Raw genomic sequence first — 23,333 nt, forward strand, 5'->3', positions numbered from 1 at the left:
TCTTTTCATTTAATCTTTCTAGGTTTCTTAAATTATGTATTTTTTAAAATCAGTCTTGTTTAAAGTTATGTGAAAGATATGCTAATGTGTAAACATTAATATTTCTTCAGTTTGCTGTTTTTGTCATTTTAAAATAAAACTCCCCCTCTTCCCTTAGTTCCTTCCCTGTGTCATCCAGCAGTTTTGATGCAGCAGTTTCATCTCAGGAAGTAAAACTCACTTTTGCTCATGAAAATCACCTATAATTTGAAGGAAGGGAACAAAATTGCATCGGAGTTTGTACAGCTAGTGATTTATTAAAGTGTATTTGGTTTCACTTTGGGCTAGATCTTCAAAGGGCTGTTTTGTTTTATTGTTGCTGTTTTGCTCTTTTAAAGACTCAGCCAAATTCTTTTTCATCATTTTGCACTGGCACAAAATTTAAGCCCATACATACTATCAGAGTATTTGTGCTTCTAGCTACTTGATTTTTGCCTGAAATTATGACCTAATCCAAAGACTTCCATTGACTTCAATGGGATTTGGATCAGGCCTTTGGCAGAGAAAGGCACAGTTACTATGATTTGAACCAAATTTGAAGTGTGGGAACAACAGTGTGTGCAAATTTTGAAACTATAAATTGCTCCCATAATCAGGGAATTCGGGCCTTTCGAAATTCTTTGTGTACAAAATTTTTTCGTGCAACTCTGAAGGCTTGTCTACATGAGAAAACTGCACCAGTTCAGTAAAAGGTGTGAATTTAAACTCTTTGTTGACATTCATATTTCAGTTTAGGACTAGTTCTAAATCAGTTTTTAAACAGATTTAGTTAAACCAGTGTAAACTTCCCTGTAGCTGCTCTTATTTTGCTTTAAGAGTGGTTTATTTTGGTTGAGTCTAAACCTGTTCCTCATTCACTTAAGCTAAGTTAAAATCACAAAGAAAACACCTGATTTAACATTCATTAAAACTTCTCTAATAGATAAACTAAACATAAAAAATTAGGAAACAAAAAATTAAGGATGAAAAAGGATTAAAAGTTTGCAAAATCAAGCACTCTCAGGTTAGGAAATGCTAGTACAAACATTGCCCAGGCAACCTTAATATGGATCTCTTGTGCATTACATTACAGCCTTTAATTACATGCCAAAGTGACTATATGTGAAAAGTTTGGTATAAGTGTCTGGCCAAGAACCACATAGGAACTTGGTGGCAGATGCAGGGATAGAATACAAATCTCTAGGGTAGCATCCAACTGCCATAATGACAAGACCATCCTTTCTTTTCCAGCTGTGCCATGCCTCATTCACTACATGCCTTCAAGCTTCTGTAAAAAAATAAGTCAGGAGTTCTATAGACAACAGACTCTTTCACTAGTTAGCCCTTATTCACCCACAAGGCAGATCCATCCTATGCGCTGAATGAACCAGGAATCCTGTGTAAAAAATAATATGAAATCATGTAATTAAAGACTGTCATAATGTATATGCACAAGTGAGCTGAATTAAAGTTACATGGGCAATGTTCATTCTGGCATTTTCTAACTTGAAAGGTCTTGTCTTTGCAACCTTTTGATCCTTAACTTTGTGTTTCCTAATTTTTTATGGTTTATTTTATTGATGAGAGCTACCTTAAGTAATGTTAAATCAAATGTCTTGTTTCTAAATTTCTGTAGGTTTTTTTTTTACTAGAAAGAAAATCTTTTATACATGTGCTGTTTAAATAACAAAGCACTTACACACTTAATGTTTTCAACATATATTTTACTGCCACTGTTATCTTTGTTAAGCTCCATATTTCAGCATTCAGTGTCATGCTATCCAAAATATTGAGTGTGATTAAACTGTATTCAAACAAAACATATTTCAACTTGTAATGACTTTTTAAAAATTAGGTAACATAAAACTGATCAGGGACTATAGCTATAATTTTCCACTGTTTTAGAAGGTAACTATTCAGAAAGCCATAGGCCCCAATTTGTAAGAAGCCTATCAATAATATGCATGAGAAGGAGCTGGAGTTCTGTATCTTACTTTCATGTAATCTTTTTTTGAGAAAAGTAACAAACAAATTGCCCTTTGAAAAGAAACAGGGTAACTCACCCCAGTACAAACCCAAAGGAGCACAGCAGAAGCTTATCAATACCCAGGCTGCTTTCACTGTAATGGCTCCTTTGTAATAATAATAATAATAGTCAGAGGTAAATCAGTTAATCAAAGGTGATTGCCATGACAACCCGAGCAATAGTGATTCTCCAAAGTGTTCAAATGAACTGGAGGGAGGAAGTGATGAGTGGCTGATTATCTCTGATGTCAAATGTTACTGTTCAGACAGCAGCACAGGGCACCAAATATATACCGTATATGTATACCGTATGGGGGGAAATAAGGCTTTTCTGGTATTATGGTTTCCCCAAATTTCCTAAAATAACACAAAATACACATTGAAGATCATTCTACTCCTGTATTAATTAACGGCTGAAATTTGGTTCAAATCTCTGTGGCAAGTTTGCAAAATAAACAAACAAAAAAAAGGTGAGGCAACCTGAACTATGGTCTTGCTACTGTGAAACCACAAAGAGACACTTTTAACCAATCGAGGGTGTCCATATAGTAGGTTTAAAAAAAAATGATTTAAACAAGTGCAACTTTCCTGTGTAGACAAGGTCTAATAGAGAATGACGTAAGAAGTAAAAAGACACAGTTGTTGCCCTTAAAAACTTTCTAATGTTACCTTTGCAGCTAGGGAATATCATCATGGTATTCCTTATTTTAGTTCAGGGAATATCTAAAGGATGCATACCATGAACAATGATGTAATTTAGTTGCAATGGGAATGGAAATGTTTTTACAGACGATGGCTGCAGGCTCTCACATACACCCTTTCTCTCTTTCTGTCTCTCTCATGAGTGACCCAGTTGAATTTAGTGTCTATTTGGTTTGGCTGGGTCTCCATGATGTGTAGAAAATACCTGAATAGGAAACCATGTGCTTTCTTATACCATTAGTAAATGTCATATCTCAGCAGGTCCAGGTCTTTTCTTATTATGTGCATCCCTACTTACTCTAGAATCCTACACACTATACCAATGTTGTTTTTGTTCCCATTTAGTGTTAAATTGATAGAAGCCTAATCAGTCTCAAACGCTGCATCAGTTTTTATGTTTAACTCTCAATAATGTTATCATCTGGCTCAGTCTCAGGGCAAAATGTGTAAAGGTCATTTATAAAGAATCTATAAACAAGAGTCCTATATTCTTTAATTGATAAACCTGCTGCATGAGCTCCAAAAAAGTTTTGTCACTTCAATTGTATTAAACATTTGATTAATTTTCGTGTACAGCTGGATATTTATCATCAAAGTATTCTTCAGTATTACCAAAGGCAGTCAATTCTTTGTAGATTACCTTGGTGCCTGCTTTGATGCTGTGTACATTTCCCAGGGGGTTGGATATACCCAGAAGTCACTGCTGATGTTTTACTGTAAGCTAAGAATGAACACTATCTGTAGATGACCTAGTCCTTTCTGCAGCCTCTGAATTTCTCTCCTTTTCTGTCTTGAAAAATACTAAAACAGGGAAAAGGAAGATTATTTCTTCTTGAAAAGATCATATGTATGTATTAATTTGCATACATTTTACATATAGCACCATTCATCCTGAAGATCACAAAGCACTTGCAAACTAAAATAGCCTCTGACAACATTCAACTATTCAGTCAGATTCTGCAATCCTTGCTCATGTTGAATCAGTGGAACTAGTCAACATGAGTGAGGGTTAGAGAATGGAGTCCATAATGATGCCTTTAATTTCCAGCAGGGTCCTCGATTAAGAGCAAGGAAATATTTTAAAGTTGCCTCCAACTTGTCTTACAATACTTTTCTATTATCCATCGAAGATTGCATGTTCCTTGGATTTCCTGGATTTTACCAATAGTTGAGGAAACAAACACAGGGTGGGGCTGATTCTTATTTGGTCTTCTTGACTCCAGATAGAATTTAAATAGAAGGCAAGTAAGAAGAAACTAATCATAAAGCCAGTGCTTTTCTGCCAGCCCAGAAAATAATGTGACACCTATAAGCGGGGAAAACATAGGGAAAATTCCAAAATTTCATTGGAAGAGACAAACCCTCTGCCATTTACTTCATCCAAACAACATCCAGAAGCCACGTCAACATTTTCTGGTGGCCTAATAAAACTTCACAGGTTTGGTCTGAACTTTGTCAATTGTGTGTGAGTGAACTGGAGACATATTTGTTCTCTGAAACTGCATTTTATTTATAAACAAACACATAATCCACCTCCAGATTCTTCTTCAAATAAAAATGATTGTTCTTGAAATCAGCCACTGTGACTGCCTGAGTTGGATAATGGACAGAATGGACTGTAGAAACTCAAGCTAGACAAGCCAAAAATCTTGAGGCCCTCTGAAGACAAGTTAGGATGCAGCACAGTGGCTTGAGGCTCACTCAGAAAAGTCCAGTTGTTTCTGAGGGGGGACTTGCAGTGGCTTTTAGCTTACCAGAAAATAGTTTTTTTAATATAAAAATAAATTCTTCTTAGCTTAGTGAAAACAAAAATATAGTTACATTTCTTCATACACAAATATTGGGACAAAATATACTGAACCAAATGCAAATATCAACCTTTACACATTAATGTAGTATACAGTATATAACACTCTATGACAGTGGTTCTCAAACTTTTGTACTGATAAACATAGCAAGCCTCTGAGTGCGACCCCCCCACTTATAAATTAAAAACATTTTTTTATATATTTAACACCATTATACATGCTGGAGGCAAAGTGGGGTTTGGGGTGGAGCCTGACAGCTCGCAATTCCCCCAGGAATAATCTTGTGACCCCCTGACCCCAGTTTGAGAACCCCTGCTCTATGACATGTAAGTTATTATTGCTTTGAACTGTATAAACAGATAATTGTGAATGAACTGTAGTTCACTTTAGACAGTTCAAAGCAGTAGAGTCGAAAGCCAAAATTATGACTGATTTGGCACCAACATAATATTTTGTAAGTCTTTTGAAGCCAAGGACATCTTGAGGCTCAGCTCCAAATTGGATGTTAGGATATGACACTTTGTAGTATATGTATTGTTAAAGTGTATATTTTTATTCCTCCAAACTATATTTTTATTCCAATAATCACATACTTGTGGTCATCAGGAGAATGCTGATTTTAGATGTCAGGCAGAGGTCACTGTATTTCACAAAGGCTCTTGTTATCAAAATGTATTGTACATTAATTTCCCACAGATCTAGCTTTAAGGTACCATATGTTACGGCCCCTTGAATCCAAAGGAAATGAGACTGCAACCTACATTATATTTGTGGATCTAGTTCTTTCTCTCAGTTCAGAAACACAGTGTGGTCATAAGCCGTTTGCCTTCAAACAGTTTTTCATTTTGAGAGTTTGCAGACTGATAAGAATCCTGTCTTTCTTCTAGTTTTCTGTAACACTGTGATTCAATGAGTAAAACAAGCGTATTTGGCAACAATTTGAGCACATCTGAAAATACTGAACTTCGGGAAAACAAGATATATGTGATGGATGGATTTGTTAAGAAATCTTTGTTGAAAAGTGGGTTTTGACCAACAAAGCTTTTAATTTTACAAACCTTTACAAAGTTTATTTGAATTATTTTTTTCCTTTAAATGTTTAGAACATGTAAAAATTTGGAACAGTAGTCTGTGTAGGAATCTTTATGAGGTTGGTAAATTCCCATTGTAGGTACATGCAGGACACAGTTTAAGCTCTATTCAAAGCAACATTGAATATAGAGAAGGCCCACTGAATGGTGAGCAACTGGAGACACGATGAGCCAGATTCTCAGGGAATCAAAATTTCCACATCACTTCAAAAACTCGAGACACAGCAGAACTGGTTCCTATATCACTCCCCAGTACTGTTGCAGCTCTCAGCATAGGGGGTGGGATGGGTAAGATGGAAACATGACTAGACTGTGCTGCAGTCTAACTATTCCCGGCTGGCAGCCTGGAGAAAAATCACTACACTCCGGTCTATGTACAGTTTTGTGATAAACTACATTTAATTTAGCCTGTAGATTGATATAAGATTAGCAAAATTTAACATGCTCCAAACTGCAAACATTTGGATTGTAGATTGCAATAAAGTTTGTTTTTCCAGTTTAACTGACCAAATTGCTGCTTACGCCATAGGGATGTGTATGTGTTGGGAGATGAATATCAGAAAGGGCTAACGGTATTTAGCCATCTTTTCAAAACGAGTACAATTTAAGAAATGTTATCTGTTGTAACTTCTTGTTAAACTAATACATTGTTCGCTGTGTTCTCATTTAATTTCTCTCAGCTTGCCTGCCTAGATTCAAAAGCATAGAATTGTGGGGCTCACTATATTCCAAATATTTGTGCAGTTCAGAATAAATTCACATTTAACTGAGAGTCAACATACCAAAATTTTCCATTTGAATTGGATATTGGTATAATAGTTCCAGTGAAAGAATAAGTTACACCTAAGAATTTCTAAATGCATTAGTTATATGAAATGCATATAATAGCCACACACATATGATAAAGAAAGAATATATTTTCCATATATATTTTAAATAAAGATTCTTGCTTATTCATATATAATCAATTGTCTACATGGATATGCATGATATCCATGTGTGTATATATAATATGTGTGTGCATGTATGTGTATTTAAGGTAGTATATATGTGTTTGACACCCCTGTGTAAGACATATGACTGGGTACCAAGACTTCTGGGTTTTGGTCCCAGGTCTGTTACTGACTTATCTTGTGTGCTTGGGCAAGACTTGGGCAAGAACCCTACCATCTTTACACCCCCATTTACTCATCTGCAAAATGGTTTTAATAATATTTATCTACCACATAGAAGGGAAATGTTGAGAGGTTTGTTGTGGTCCTCATAGCAGACACAAGGCAAGACTCAGCTGTAGTAAACACAAGTGGGAGAGGGTGGACAAGCAGAAATACACTTTAGTTCTTAGCTCACAGACAGAGGAACCCCAGCTTGTTTTGCACAATGTTGTGACATAGGTTCTGACAATATCTTGGCTGGGATTCAGTTACCATGAAATGGGTTGATGACTATACTAGACAGTTAATTCACTAATAAATGTAAAGATCTTTGAGAGTCTTGGATGAAAAACACTATCCCACAAGTGCAATTTATCCTGCAAACAGGGATAAGAATCTGTGGTGCACGTTATTCATTTTAGTTACGGTGATTAAGAGAAAAACTAATTTTGGGAGGAATATTTCTAATATTTGCTTAAAATAGGGTTTTCCCCCCACAGTCACATTCTTGGCAGTAAAATTGGCTCTGTGTTTGCAGAAAGCAAACATAACGGGGTGCAAACAGCTGAAAATTTGTATTTGAGCCAATATTTGCAGAACATTTTTAGAGATATTCACTCAACTCTAGAAAAAGGTTTGGTTCAGATTTTACAGCAGGGCAAAGATTCAGTAGGATTCTTATTTTATCCAAATTCTCCCTCCTTATTATAGACAAAATGATGTATGCATAGAGTTGCCTTCCATGAAGTACCACAGCTCAGGTGAGAAAAAGAGACAGGAAAACTAATAGCAGGTGTGAGAAACAAATTCATGCTGTTGCCAAGACTACCTAAAGGATCCTTATTCAGTGTTTCCAAGGAGGATCCCTTTCATAGCTACAGTCAGCACAATAAACAATTGGCACTGCTTTTGTACGGATTGCTTATCTCTCGCACCAGCCACTTAATTCCTTTAAATACTGAAAATGGGCTTCTCTCTTCTCAGCCTGCGAAGAGGCAAAATCTGAGTATTAACCTATTGTCTTCCCTGAGGATCAAAAGAGGCACCAGAGTTTTATGAGTGATGGCAGCAGCTTTGTCTTAATTTAGCCACTGCAGTATGTGCTTCTAAAGGCAAGGCAGTGGCAGACACAAGCACAACTAATCTTTTACATAACATTGTTTTGGGGAATATATTGCTCTGCACATTAAACATATAAGATAGGTGGTTCTACAGTCTTACATTGTTTGTGTGTGTGTGTGTATCTACCAATAAGTGTATATCTACGTGGAAATATATATACAACCACATTTAAAATATATATACAGCACACAAATGCAGTATATGTACTTAAAAAGATTTTTCGCTTTTTACTGGTAGGTAAGATATTTCCTATTATATGGACAAGGAATACCTGCTCAAACTGGCAAATACTCACACATACAGATTTTGATCTCAATTACATAGGTGTAAATCCGTGAATTAAGAGTTACTCGGTATGTACTACAGCGTAACTTGAATCAAAATCACAGCTACAGTGTACATAGTCTATTACATGATACTGTACTACTGTATGAGTGAGCAGTCTGATTATGTAAAATTATTTGTATGCAGAAGCAGACTGTAGACTACTTGTCCTGTAAAGAGATGCTTCTATGTAAATAGGTGGTTACTTTAACTCCCTTCTAGAAAGAGATCCAGTTCTCATTTATGTTCATTTATAGTTCAACCCGCAGCAGTGGAAAGGGGCTTTAGTGTATATGAGAATCAGGATCTATCCTTCTATAATGTATTGCAGCAGGAGTTCAAAGACTAAAAGTACAAAAACACAAAATAGCCAAGTAAAAAGGAAAACTATTTTTTATATTTAGTGTTTCTGTTTGTTTTTCAATGCTTCCCCAATATCCTTCCATGCTTTAGTTACATAAGTAGTCCAAATGATTATCTGAAAATAATTCATAAATAGCCAGGTCAATGACTGGGTGATTTTAAACTCTCTTTTCCAGATTTGAAGGAGTAAAGTAAGAAAGAATGAGAATGTACCAGCAAGTAGTAGTAGTGGTGACAACTATTTAAAACAATAAAATCAGGAGTTGGACTTAAAGAAAAGCCTATATAGGGTTACTCCTTTTGGCCTGAGCATAAGCTGATTTTGGGGGGTCTTGTGGGTTTTTTCAGTTAGGACGAGAAACTGATGATGACATTAGGTATTTCTTTGCTACAGTCCTGTTTATTTGCAAAGACTGTATGAAGTTCTGTTTCCTTGAACACACTATGAATCAAACAGCCTGGAGTTTCTTTGCTCACAATTCCAAGCCTCTTTCCAGACAGCATTCTATCCAAAAGCGCTCTCTCATCTTTTTCTCAGGATCACACTACAAGTGCCTCGCTGGCTGGCTGATGGGCTTCCTTGTTGCTTTTTCTGTACGCTTCTGTGGTGTTTCTGCTGTTTTCCTCTTAGACAGAGACACAAAGGTGTAAAAAAATCAATTTCTCCACTCCTACATTTGTTATCAGACTCCTGGAAAACCCCTTGGAATGCATGAGCCATTCACTGCCCATGCTTGCGTGCAGTCTAGTCCTTGGTGATGACTAAATAAAGAGACATTTACTTGTTCTCTCATTTATCCTGAATAGAAGGCAGCTGTCACACCCAACAGTTTCAGTAAGATGGTGCAATTGTCAATTCCCCAGAAAAACAGAAGAGAATGTATAAAACCCAAACAAAGATTTTTTCCATAATGAAGGTGTCTATGTTGGAAAATTGGATCCAAGATTCAATTAATAACAAGTAAAAGAGGATTCAAATAAAAAAAAATGTAGATAAACTCTCCCCTGGGTTAGATCTGCTTTGTGTCACTCTACTAGTGTAAAGCAGCTAAGAAACCAACATAGCCAGCCATGGGAGGACAGCCCTAATTTACGTAGTTGGCCATTGATCTGGGGAGAACAATGACGACTTAAAATCCACCTTTGAAATCTTCCAGCTTCTCCTTCTGAGTTGCACTGTGCACTCTTCAGCTGCAATCAAAGATCAGGGCTATTATGTTAATATAATGGAGGAGAGAACCAGTTATTATGATGTCTCCCACCCCACCATGTAACTTTACCTCTGCCCCATTTCATTGCCACCATAAGGAATGCCTCTAGGAGATTTTGGTGTCAGACCCCTCTCTAAGATATTTGAAGTTCAGTGGGTAGCGTGAAGAACAGTAATGTTGGGGCAATACAGAAGAAGTTTTATGAATTGCAAACATGCTGAATATTCCAGTGGGGGTGAAACCCACCTCCCAAAGTAGAGCAGGGTGGGGAAGAAGCAGACAGCCTGAAATGAAAATGTCATTGAGTGAAGCTTGGTTTATACCACACAAATTTGCTGCATGTGTTCATTCAAATATAAAGTGAAGTTGCATCAGCCCTCCTCAAATTTCCATCCTGATGATAGTAGTTATGTTCCTCCAATCAAGGAAGAGAAAACTGTATCATGTGATTCATGTGACCAACTGCAGCTAACCAACACTGTGAATTTTGCATAACAGATACTAAATATTTTCAGAGTAAAACAACTGTAAAAATGGCTGAATAAATTTGAATTATGAATAAATCAGAGGAAATTAGGAGCTGCACAAAAATATTGCACAAGCAGAAAAAGAGGCTAAATTTATTGAGTGAACTATTTGCTTTATATTATTTGCTCTGCTCTATTATTTGTCACATATTTTTAAATAGTAATGTGTATAAATTCTGAAGGAGGAAAACACAAATGTGCCGTTACTTTGAGAGCTTGTAACCAATGTCATATTCACCATGTGTATTTTTATTCAGGAGCTGCGATTACATCATGAAACTTAATTTGCTCTACACATGAAATATCAAACGATATTTTTGTTGCCTGGTGACACTGCTTTCTTATTTTACATATCACAGAAAGTCTTGTATGGTACATATTCCAAAGGTAGCTTTCTTATAATTATTATGCACTACCGGGGGTTTAAGCTAATTGGTCACATGACTGATGATCAAATGATGGATGGGAGGGTGAGAAGTAGTAGTGCTCCTCTTCTGGTCATTCTTTACTTTATATCTCCTATTTTCTCATGTTTTTATATATGATAGAGGTGCCCAGAGCTTTGGATGGGAGCTTTTTTATTTGGAGTTTACATCAGACTGAAATCTAAATAAATATATATAGGATTAGTGCATTGTATACTCTGAATTTTTAGATGCCTTAATAAAAAGAATGAGTCTGTGAAAGTTGGGGGATGCTTTGGGGTTCAAAAGTTGGGATTATTATTTTTTTTAAAGAAGCTCATTCTGTGCAACATATATAAAGGAGAGACAGACCAGAAAATGCTTTTTAGCATTTTGCACATCGGCAGTTACCCAGCATCAATTTGATTCTTTCCTCCACATGTTGAAACACAGCTCAGAGCATTAAACCCATTCTCCAGTGATTGGGACAAAAGTAGGTTAGTAGAGTGGGTTGCTAGGAGACTGGTGTCAGCGTCATCTATGACCTTGCAGGGTAAAAAGAAATTGTATAGATTTATCGAGCTCTGTGACACATTGTCTAAGTCCTCTGCTCTGGCTGTCTTACTCCATTTCTATCTGCCTCAGCTCTCTCACACACACACACACACACACACACACACACACACACAAGAAGATACAACTCCTCTTCTCAATCCCCCCAATGCCTCAACATTATTACTTTGTTTCATTTAACTCCAGTATATTCTCTGAGCTAACAAGCCGCTGCAAAAGCAGCATCAGCAAAACTTCATCCTTTTAAAAGCCTGCTTTTTCATAGTGTTGCTGTAAGAAATATAGGAATCAGTTCTACTGGGAACAACATTATGAAAAATGTATAAACGTCACAAAGTAATTTTGCTGTCACATCCAAAATGTTTTCTCAAAGTTGCACACACCGTTTTTACAGCTGAAGTGGCTTAAGGTTAACCAATCACATACTAAAGGGAGCTCTCACATTTTTGTCATCTTTCTGGCTTTTTGGAAACAGCTGAAGTTATCAAATACAAAAAAAAATAGTACTTGCACAAAAAAAATGAATTTTAAAAATTTCTCTTCCGATGTGCAAACCTTTTTGTTAAGAAATTCCCTTCTTGTCATGCAGATTCAGATGCTTACTGCTAAGTGTTATTCTTTGTATTTTTTAAAAACGATGGATAATAAAATCCATGGAGAGTTGTTTGAGAGATATTAGTAGTTACACTTGGCAAAATGATTCCAAATAAGAATTTTAATCAAAATTTATTATTTTATGTTTTTAGATTTATAAGCGGAGCCCTTGCATAGCTCAAACCATACATGCGTTATTTTTTGCAATAGATAGAAATACATATACAGTAAACATAACTTCTTTTAGGAAGGAAAGGACTACCTCATATAAGCAAACAATTCCCCATATCCATTCCTTCCAACTCTCTTGGCAAGTCCCTAGTGAAAAAGTAAAACCCTGCACTGTTTCATAAAGGCCAATAAACTCTGGTTGTATCAGACCAGCTGAGAAGGGAGTTCCAGAATTAAAGGCCCCTCACTGAGAACTTGTCTACACGGGGATGTTAAATTGGATTAACATTTGTTAGTTCTCCTTAAAGTGCCTTGAGTCCACACACAGCCTTTTTTGAAGGAAATTATTTCGCATCTGAGGTCACAGTAAGTAATTGTCTTTGGAAAAGGAGTAACTCCACTTTGCAGTGAATTTGTTTGTGTGGATGTATTCCTAATTATTCTATTCTGGCAGTCCTCTATCTACTATCCCACACTGCATTGCTTCATATATGGATCAGCCTGTCTCTATATCTGAGTGCCCACCACTGCTCCAGTGCTATCTTGACCAGATGTCACCTCTCTGTTTAAATGCATGATATCAGGTAGTAGTGAGTTCACATACACAACACTCTTCTCATTCTTCTGTGCTTCTGCATGGGCCCCTTCAGAGGTCCTGAACTTGACTGCTCTCTTTAGAGAGCTGCATATTCAGTCTCATTTGGAAAAGAGAGTCACCAGAATGAACTCTACAAGACAGAGAAGGTGGGTGAGGTAATATTTTTTATTGGACCAACTATAGTTTAATTGCTGCACTTAGAGCAGAGAATAATCTAACCAATCTTTTGTTGGTCCAATAAAAGATATTACCTTACCCACCTTGTATCTCCAATATCCTAGGACTGACACAGGTACAACACCACACTGTCAGAACAAATAAAGAAGAGAGGGCATTCCCAGAGCTAGTCCCAGTGACAAGTCAAAGCAAAGAATAGGCATGTTTGCCCCATCAATAGCCCCTATGCAGTTTAGGACCCTATCTGTACAAAGCCATCAATAACTCCTCTCCTCTGCATTGCCAAGTTTTAGCCCACGGCATAGCAGCACTTTCCTCTTAGCATTACAAACCTCCATGACAGCAGCCCCAATGGTTGATTTACCCACACCAAACTGTTTGGCTATTGACAGGTAACAATGAAGGATGGTGAGCTTCCAGGGGGTGATGGCAACATGCTTCTCAATGCTGAGAGGAACTTTCGTGTTAAGTCTTCTGCTACTGCGCCTCCAGGGTGAATTGTGTGCAGATTTCTAGGAAAGGGGCCTTAGTCATTCTGAAGTTCTGCTGACACTGCTTGTTGTCCCAGGTCTGCATCACTACCCTGCCCCACCAGTCCATTACTAATTGGCTGAGCCCAGAGGCAGCACTCCACCAAGCACAGGGGCTCCAGATAAATGGCCTCCAGAAGTAAGTGCTTGATTTCATCCTCTTCCGTTAGCCATATTACCATGACATCAAACAGCCTGTGAAACTGCAGAGCCAAATCCAACCACCGGCATGACTGCAAATACATGTGCATCATCCTGTTTTTATGAATGACCGACCACATCACTCAGCACTGGATCCTCCATGCTGCTGACAGCAGTTTGAAAATGGCACTGGCAAACTTAATGGATAGCAGGAGAGGGATTGTGGGACTTTGTTAGTTTGACCACCAGCCCCAAAATCCTTTTAGTTCCTGGTAGGCATTTCCGAATACACCATGAGAAAAATCACAGAGGATATAGCTGGGCGACAGAATGTTGCACCTCTGCCCAGAATGCTGAGTGCTTAATTTGAACAAGCACAGAGCTATGCCAGTACAATGATTAACAAAGAAAGAACCTTAAACTGGCATAGTAAAGCAGTGTGGATGCATGTCAGTTCATTATAGTTTAATTGCTGCACTTAGAGTGGAGAAACTAATCTGATATCAACATCCCTGTGTAGACGTGGCCTGAGACTACCCTGCCATTAGCCATCTCACATTTAAATCTGTGGACTGTGAGCTGCTAGAGCATCTCAGCTGACTGCAATTGTCATAGAGGCACTCAGACACTATGGTGAGGAGCACAGAACTAAAAACTTATATTACAGGTGGCACACACAGTGATGATGTCTGTAGTTAAGATTGCTTAGACATTTCCAATATAAAAAGGGATTTTGAATTGCTTGCTATTTTCCTCAAAGTTCTACCGTTTTTGGCTGAAAATCGCTGTGCTTGTCCTCAGACTAGAGGCACATTGAGAAAATTTCATCATAGAATGTCAGGATTGGAAGAGACCTCAGGAGGTCATCAAGACCAACCCCCTGCTCAAAGCAGGACCAATCCCCAATTTTTGCCCCAGATCCCTAAATGGCCCTCTCAGGGATTGAAATCACAACCCTGGGTTTAGCAAGCCAATGCTCAAACCACTGAGCTAACCCCCACCCCAATAAAATAAATAAATAAATAAATAAAATGTCTAAGCCATTTTCAAGCATAAAAAGGGCAAAGAACTGTAGGTTTTTCACAATTTGTTTTTAAAAAGATCTCTATTCCCTCTACGGGTGGTGACAGAATCTTGACATGTGGCAGGGACATTTAGTTCCTAAATTGTTGATTTGTCTTCTATTGCCCTGGTGAAAATCCAGTTTGATTTGGCTGTGTTAAAAAAAGTTTAGAAAATGTACTTTTACATGCCCATTTGATTTTGTTAAACAGTTACAATGAGAATCTCCCAGGATTCTATTGGCACTGCACATGCAAGCATAGGTTCATGGAGTAAAAATGTCTATTAAATAGACATTGTCTCAGAATTTCTCTCGGTATACAGGGCATGCTTAACAAAGTGAAGTGAAAGTTTATGGAATATGTGCTATAAAAATGCATAGGAAAAGAGGCAAGAATCCAAATGACTCTAAAATTCTCCCTCCCTGAATAGCGTAAATGAATGTGGTATAGAAGAAGCCATGTGAGAGATTCGGGTATATGTGAAAGGGGGCACGGTGCTGAAATGAGTCAGATTAAGGCTATGATTTTTTCATGGAGGTTGCGGAGGTCACGGAATCCATAACTTCCAGTGAGTTCTGTGAATTCATCCCTGTCGCCCTGGTTGCTCTTGGCTCCCATGGCCAGCAAGGGCCCCCCGCACCTCTGAACTCCTGCGGGCGGTGTGGCCACAGCTCCTGGCCACTGTGGGACCTGGGGGACCCTGGAGCTGCGAGCCGCTGCAGACGGTGTGCGGTCCCCGAAGCTCCCGGCTGCTGCGGGCGGTGGGGGTACCCCAAAGCTCTACGCAGCTGCAGGTGGCAGGGCTCCCCGGAGTTCTGAACTACCACAGGTGGTGGGGGACCCTGGAGTTCCGAGCCTGCATTGGTCGTGGGGGGCCCCCAGAGCTCAGAGCAGGCCCCCACAGCTGCCCAACCTCTGCAGGTGTTGTGGGGATCCGGCAGCTGAGCTCCCCATTTTGTCAAGGATATTTTTAGTAAAAGTCAAGGACAGGTTATGGACTTCGGTTAATTTTTCTTTATTGCCCGTGTCCTGTCCGTGACTTTTACTAAAAATATCCTTGACAAAAATCTTAGCATTAGTCAGTTTCTTCCACAGGATCTAGAAATGTACATCTACAAATGGAACGAGGCAAGAGCTCCTGCTGCACTGAGCACACTTATTGTGCCATGCAGAGTGCACTACTGTTGTCTACCAAATAATAGCACGATAGAATTTCTTTGTTTTTTTTTTTCCTCCTCACAAAATCACCCTGCCATTTTTTTAGGTTGAAAAATGGAACACCCAGAATTTATGAAGTGACGAAGTCAAGGTTATCTGCAAACTTAACTCAATCTAATGATTAAAGCTGGTTGGAAATATTACAATGGAAAAGTTTTCTGTTGCAAAATGCCATTCTGGCAAAATCTCACAGGAACAGGTCAATTTTGACTAAATTTTTTTGATTTTATCATTTTGCTTAATTTTGTTTTGACTTATATAAAATTAATATTTCAATTTTATATACATTATATTTAATATTATATTTTTGACATGGAAAAATCCAAACATTAATTTTGATAATGTTTAGTTTTAACAAACTATTTTTTTAAAATTTCATTCTGCCATATTCAACCTCTGCTCTGAATAACGTGTCTTTTGTTTTGTGTTTTTTTTTTCTCTCTCTATAGGCTTTACTGTCACAAACATTAATGGAATTATATACACAACACCCTTGTGATGTGAAGAAGTATCATTATCACCCTTTTACAGAAACAGAACTGAAACATAAGTGACTTGACAAAGGACTTGCTGAAAGTCCATGGCAGAAGGAACAATAGAACACAGATTTCTGGAAAGCCTGGGAATTTTGGCAAACTGTATTTTCAGCTCTTTGAATATTTGTATCACTTATCTGTTTTTGGCAGGAAGCAGGTAAGACAATAATAGAAAGCAGTCATTCTCCCTTTGAAGAGAAATGGATCTTTTGTCTAAGCAGGGGCCGTAGGTTTGGGGTCAATATGAGACCTGATCCAATACCCCGGGAAATCTGTGGAAAGACACCTAGGAGGAAGAGATGTGTTTTGTTGGGGATAGGTGGGTAGGAATATCTATCTTAGTTTGAAAAGCATTCTTATTGATTATAATTGCAATCCTTACTACAGCTTATCAAAAGACAAAAAAATAATTTGGCAAAATATTTCTAAATTTCAAAGTTGTGTCCATTGCACATAGATCAAAATGCACCATTTTTAAAAAATTTTTGTAAAGGTTTCCACAAATATTTTAACTAAAATTTTTATTGGTATGGTTTTCAAACATTTTCATGTTTGCTCCAAAATGTTTGCTTTCATTAAGAAAATAAAATTTGAAATTTAAAAATGGTAACATTTTAAATAAATCACAGAAAATGTAACAAACCCCAGAAAATGTAGGTAATAGATACTATTGAAACATTTACCCAACTAACTTAAGAGCCTAAATCATTTAGACCCTTTTGAAAATGTTACCCACTTCCAACAATTTTGCATGAAAGCCATTTTGTAATGAAAAAATGTATTATGTGAAAATAGGCTTTACTATTGCAGAAGGGAGTTAGTAGTTAGAAATCGAAGAAAATAATTGAGATGATGGGCCTAGACCTAGAACTATGTCAGTATAAACCAGCTTAGGATCTGGGCCACTGAATTCATCTGCCTTCAGAAGCATGATACAGTCCCTCAACATAGGATATATCAGATATTAAACTGTACTACACTGATAGCACAGTGGATATTTGCTGTGATTACATGGCTCTGCTCTTCCCAGATAGCCAGGATGAAGCAAAAGTATAGAAGTCCTGCAAGAAGATGGTGGTGGGGATTTTTGGTTGGAAATAGGAAGTATCAAAAATGTCTCCTGTGAGTTTTCTAGCCTGATTTCTAGACCAAGGGCCTTCAGATAAGCATGGATAAGATTCACAAGGGTGATTTCTGTAGGTACTGCAGAATATCTGCACTACAAACCAGAGAACAGAAACATTCATGTGGCCCGTTTCCTTTAGAAAAGTCACATTATGATGATTGAATTTAACAATAATCTCCTCATGAACAGGCTAAAAGTTTTTCACAGAAATTATTTTGTGAATAATTTTGAATAACCAAACTATCTGAGAAAATTGAGAAAATCACAGGCATTTTCGGAATAGAAAAAAGATGGTAAGTTTCTCAAATAACTTGCTCACCCAGCTCTAAATATATATATAAGATAAGGGTACAACACAGACACATACACATTAGGGGCCACAATCATTGGTACACTCTGCTTTGGACCATTCCAGTAATCCAAAGCAGTCATAAACCTAGCTTAACAGATCACTTACTTAAACCAAGTTTACTGAGGTATCTCACCACCAGAGTGGTGCAAAATAGACAGTGTTCCTATGGATCTGGCCCTAATATATATGTATGTAAGTATGCTTATAGGTATGTATGTACAAATATATACATGTGTAGAGGCCTCTATACATAGAGCATGTGTAATATCATTCAGTTATATTTCTAGAGGCCTCTACATACACAAATATTATTTGCATATACAAGTACTTATACATACTTATAACAAAAAATGGCCTATACCTACATATCCAAAATCAAGCATACCTGAAATTTTCCTAATTAGAATGTTATATATTATTTGGAGAGAGATCCACACAAATGCTAAAATCCAATATGCCACATTTTTTTAAAGATATATGTTTAACAGCCCTATCACTGTGATCTATCAGCATCATCAGCTTGCTGTATCAAAGCATCAAGGCCATCAATAAGCCATTTTTCTTTTCGCTCTTTCTTTCATTTTTGGACCTGACATCATCACTCTACCTGGAACAATGCTAGTGCAGCTGGGCTGCTTTGGAAAGCAGCATTAGCTTGAAATGTGCAGCAGCGTGATGAGCTCAAGATGGATAAACAGAAAAGAGCACAGATCTGGACAGCAGCTTTGAGAGATCCAAAATTCTGTCCTTCCAATGTCATTGTTAGTAAAATGTAGCTGAGAGTTTCCTGGTTTGTTTCCTTCTGTTTCACCATAAGCACATTCATGAATTCTTGCCCTATGCATTTGGGAAATTGGCTAAACTTCAGCTACTCTTCACACCTATTATTGTGGTCAAGCAGGAACAAAGATCAATTTTCCAAACACTACCTGTGGCAAGGCTTCCTCTTGGAAATCTATTCTACTCCAGAAAAATAACAGTCACTGCAAGGTTTCTCTAATGCAGTTGAATTGGGATAATTCAGCTCAGTACTGGAATCTGAGCCACTGTCTTTAATGAGAACACATTGAAATGTCTTTGTTTTCGTTTTTGTTTGTTTGTTTTGTTTTGGTACAGTATTAAATCCCCCAGGGTGCCACATATTCCATTTTGGTTACACTAACATTGTTAAATAAGCAAATAATCAGTTACCTGTAAGCAAAAGAAATTGGTTGTGTACATGCAATGCATTAGCACCTTTGCTTTAGGAATAAGTAGCTCTTTCTGCCATGGATTTGTTTTATATTAGACAATTAGTTATACTGGATATATGTAAAATATATATAAAGTTATTATGAAAATACATTATGTCTGCAAATGTAAATTATTTGAGATTTGTTTTAAGCCAGTGCACGGAATTTTTATCTTGTTTTAGGGAGAATAAAGATGATAAAAGCATGATCTTACCCTGCACCATGCAATCCAGGGGCCATAAATATGTATTGCAATGTATAAAGAAACAGAGACTGGGCACACAGTACCTTGTAAATGTCTAATTTGAAGATTACAAGGAAGAGAACCATTGAAGTGGGGGGAAGCTACAACAGTTGTGAAATAAATTTCCATAATTTTGTTGCTAAAGTAGCTGAGGCAAGCAGTTTAAATGTGCTAGAGCTAAAATGTAAAGAACTCCTTCCATTTCACTCACAAAGCTACATTACCTATTTAAAGGTGCACAGAGTGCTATCCATGGAGAGCAGTGTAGGAGAACTGGCCCAGGGCTGAGCCTTAAAATGCTCCCAATTTAGGAAGGAGTGGCACATGCATTCAGCAGCTCAGGCTAGAATCATTTTACCTGCAAAGTCAGCTTGTTAGATTTGTGCTTTCATTAAGGAATCTGGTATCAAAACAGCTTCCCAAACATTTACTAATCATCAGATCCCCCTGTTAGGAAGCTTAACCGATTCATGTTTGTCCAGCACTTTGACATCCTTTGATGAAAGGTGCTGTAGAATTGCAAAGCAGTATTCTTCGTGGGTCTGATCTTGCACCAATTAAGTCAGTGGAAGCAGGAGAAGGCTCATTATTAACAATAACAATGAAATTTAGACAACCCCCATCACACACAATCAGGATAGATAAGTGAAGTCTATTAGGAAAACTAAGATGCTCCTTCTTTTGGAATAGTTTATCCTTCAAACCACTTTCTTCTAGGCATGAAGCTCAGTAATGAAGAACACCAGTGAGGGCAAGAACCACTGATGAGCCAGTAGGATTCAAATCTGCCAGTGCTAGGTGGGATAAAAGCCAACTAAACCTGTGGCCAGGATAACCCTCTGAACTGGAGAGCTGGGGTGGGGGTGGAGGACAGGAGTCTGATTCTCTTCCCCAGTAAGCCTATCTAAGCCCTTGCCCTACTTTGGAAGAGTAGACTATGTTTTTTGCAAAAAAAATCAGGAAAGCAAACAAAAGTTCAATAAAAGTAACACAAAAAGAAAAAAAAATGCAAGGACTGAAACACCACCAAGTAGCAATTAATCATGAGGTCAAATACCTTGCATTTTGTCTCTACCCCTGTCCCCCACCCCCTTTTTTTGTTTGGATAAAATGTCAAATTAGACCCTGATGCTGCAAGGCCTAATAATATATGTGCTTAAACTTATGCCCAGGCTAAACTCCTTGAGGCAGAGTCTGTGAAGCACTTTTGGGTACTACACAAATAATAATACCAATAACTATAATAACGTTTGCTTCATTAAATAACACAGACAAATGACAATGTTACAGAATCCTTGTAATTCCACTAACATTTTCAGTTTTTCTGAGGACATTTTGTAAAGTGAAAACCAGATATTTCTCCCCAGGTTTTTTGTCTCATAAAAATTTCATTAGGGAAGCAGGCACTAAGTAGGTAAAGGGTACTGCTTACCTGGACAGCCTTTCATAAAACATGTTCATAAATCAAAGACAAAGAAAGATGTCTGGGAGGTCCTGGACGACTGGAAAAAGGCTAATGTAGTGCCCATCTTTAAAAAAGGGAAGAAGGAGGATCCTTGGAACTACAGGCCAGTCAGCCTCACCTCAATCCCTGGAAAAATCATGGAGCAGGTCCTCAAGGAATCAATTTTGAAGCACTTAGAGGAGAGGAAAGTGATCAGGAACAGTCAGCATGGATTCACCAAGGGCAAGTCATGCCTGACTAATCTAATTGCCTTCTGTGATGAGATAACTGGCTCTGTGGATGAGGGGAAAGCAGTGGACGTGTTGTTCCTTGACTTTAGCAAAGCTTTTGACACGGTCTCCCACAGTATTCTTGTCAGCAAGTTAAAGAAGTATGGGCTAGATGAATGGACTATAAGGTGGAGAGAAAGCTGGCTAGATTGTCGGGCTCAACGGGTAGTGATCAATGGCTCCATGTCTAGTTGGCAGCCGGTATCAAGTGGAGTGCCCCAAGGGTCGGTCCTGGGGCCGGTTTTGTTCAATATCTTCATAAATGATCTGGAGGATGGTGTGGATTGCACCCTCAGCAAGTTTGCAGATGACACTAAACTGGGAGGAGAGGTAGATACACTGGAGGGTAGGGATAGGATACAGAGGAACCTAGACAAATTAGAAGATTGGGCCAAAAGAAATCTGATGAGGTTCAACAAGGACAAGTGCAGAGTCCTGCACCTAGGACCAAAGAATCCCATGCACTGCTACAGACTAGGGACCGAATGGCTAGGCAGCAGTTCTGAAGAAAGGACCTATTGGTGGCAGTGGACGAGAAGCTGGATATGAGTCAACAGTGTGCAGTTGTTGCCAAGAAGGCCAATGGCATTTTGGGATGTATAAGTAGGGGCATTGCCAGCAGATCGAGGGACGTGATCGTTCCCCTCCATTCGACATTGGTGAGGCCTCATCTGGAGCACTGTGTCCAGTTTTGGGCCCCACACTACAAGAAGGGTAGAAAAAGGGTGGAAAAATTGGAAAGCATCCAGCGGAGGGCAACAAAAATGTTTAGGGGACTGGAACACATGACTTATGAAGAGAGGCTGAGGGAACTGGGATTGTTTAGTCTACGGAAGAGAAGAATGACGGGGGATTTGATAGCTGCTTTCAACTACCTGAAAGGGGGTTCCAAAGAGGATGGCTCTAGACTGTTATCAGTGGTAGCTGATGACAGAACGAGGAGTAATGGTCTCAAGTTGCAGTGGGGGAGGTTTAGGTTGGATATTAGGAAAATCTTTTTCACTAGGAGGGTGGTGAAACACTGGAATGCGTTACCTAGGGAGGTGGTGGAATCTCCTTCCTTAGACGTTTTTAAGGTCAGGCTTGACAAAGCCCTGGCTGGGATGATTTAGTTGGGGATTGGTTCTGCTTTGAGCAGGGGGTTGGACTAGATGACCTCCTGAGGTCCCTTCCAACCCTGATAGTCTATGATTCTATGTCAGACTGGTGTAGTAATAATGTGTCCGTGTGTGGGAATGGGGGTGCTGTGCTTAAGAGTACAGAATGTGAAACTTGTTTTATCAGAGTGGTAAGTGAAGAATGTCACAGAGAGCTCAACTTATTTACAAAAAAGACAACCATGTAAGCAGTTAAAATTATTTTACTAATTCAGAGCCTACAGAACATAGATGACAATGCTGATTATGTAAATCTGCAGAAGAAAGTCATATAAATAGGAGCAAGAAGGTAAGATTTGATTTGGGAAGGAATTATTTGAAATCTGATAGAAATGCAGTATTCTCCCCTAATTCCATTTTAGATATAATAGATATAGGTATCCAACTTGCCCTGTGACTTTTGGCTACCAACCATCTATTTTGGTCAACAGGGAAAAACTCTTATATGCAGAATGGTACTATACTGAGCACTGAACACGTGCTGAAATAGATACCGTTTCTTTGGCTCTGCTTGCAGAGATGTTGAATTTATAGCATGTATGAGCCCTAGTCCCCCTTTCTAACATTTCTCTTATGATCTATCACCAAATGAATTAGTACCATAATATATCTTTCTTAGGGAAATATATATATGTATATATCAGTTCCCTTAGCATCACATACATAAGAACAGCCCAAATGATACGCAAAGAGGAATATAAAATAGTGGCGTTACAGTCAGCTTTAATCTTGAACAAATTAGCAGCTTGTAGCTAAATATAGATTATGGCTTCCAATAAGACAAGATTCACATTTAGGAAATGGAAACACAGTTCTTCAGCAGCTTCAGCAGCTGCAGTCTACTCACTTGGCACTATATGTTACCACTGTTGGCTCTATGGCACATGGCTCCCTTCAACCTTACCCCTTTCATCAGCTTCTGCTCAAGAACTGTGTCTACAGAAATGGCCGGGTAAGCATGGAAGATGAAGGACTCAGATGGCATTTTGGTTTGTATTTCCCCAACAGAGACACCTGGGTCCTTCATTTGCCAGGCTCTCTGTTATGAGTGACCAGTGAATGAGCTTGGCAGCAAAAAGACCCTGGTGCCCTTTGGTTTATTCTGCTGCAATAGAGGCATCTGCATCCATAGTTGAC

The 23,333-nt window shown here is 38.3% G+C and overlaps 1 long non-coding RNA gene across 3 annotated transcripts in view; it reads right to left on the reverse strand.

Moving 5' to 3' along the window:
• Nucleotides 1–23,333, reverse strand: part of LOC141988239 (uncharacterized) — a 289,482-nt gene that overhangs the window by 156,116 nt on the left and 110,033 nt on the right. Inside the window, exon 3 of one of the 3 annotated variants that reach the window (XR_012639707.1) lies at nt 3,386–3,546. The exons of the other annotated variants lie outside the window; for them this stretch is intronic. This is a non-coding gene — a long non-coding RNA (uncharacterized LOC141988239). The remainder of the gene's footprint in view (nt 1–3,385; nt 3,547–23,333) is intronic. 3 annotated transcript variants of the gene reach the window in all.

The sequence above is a fragment of the Natator depressus genome, chromosome 5 (genome assembly GCF_965152275.1).
Source record: "Natator depressus isolate rNatDep1 chromosome 5, rNatDep2.hap1, whole genome shotgun sequence".
Taxonomy (NCBI): Eukaryota; Metazoa; Chordata; order Testudines; family Cheloniidae; genus Natator; species Natator depressus.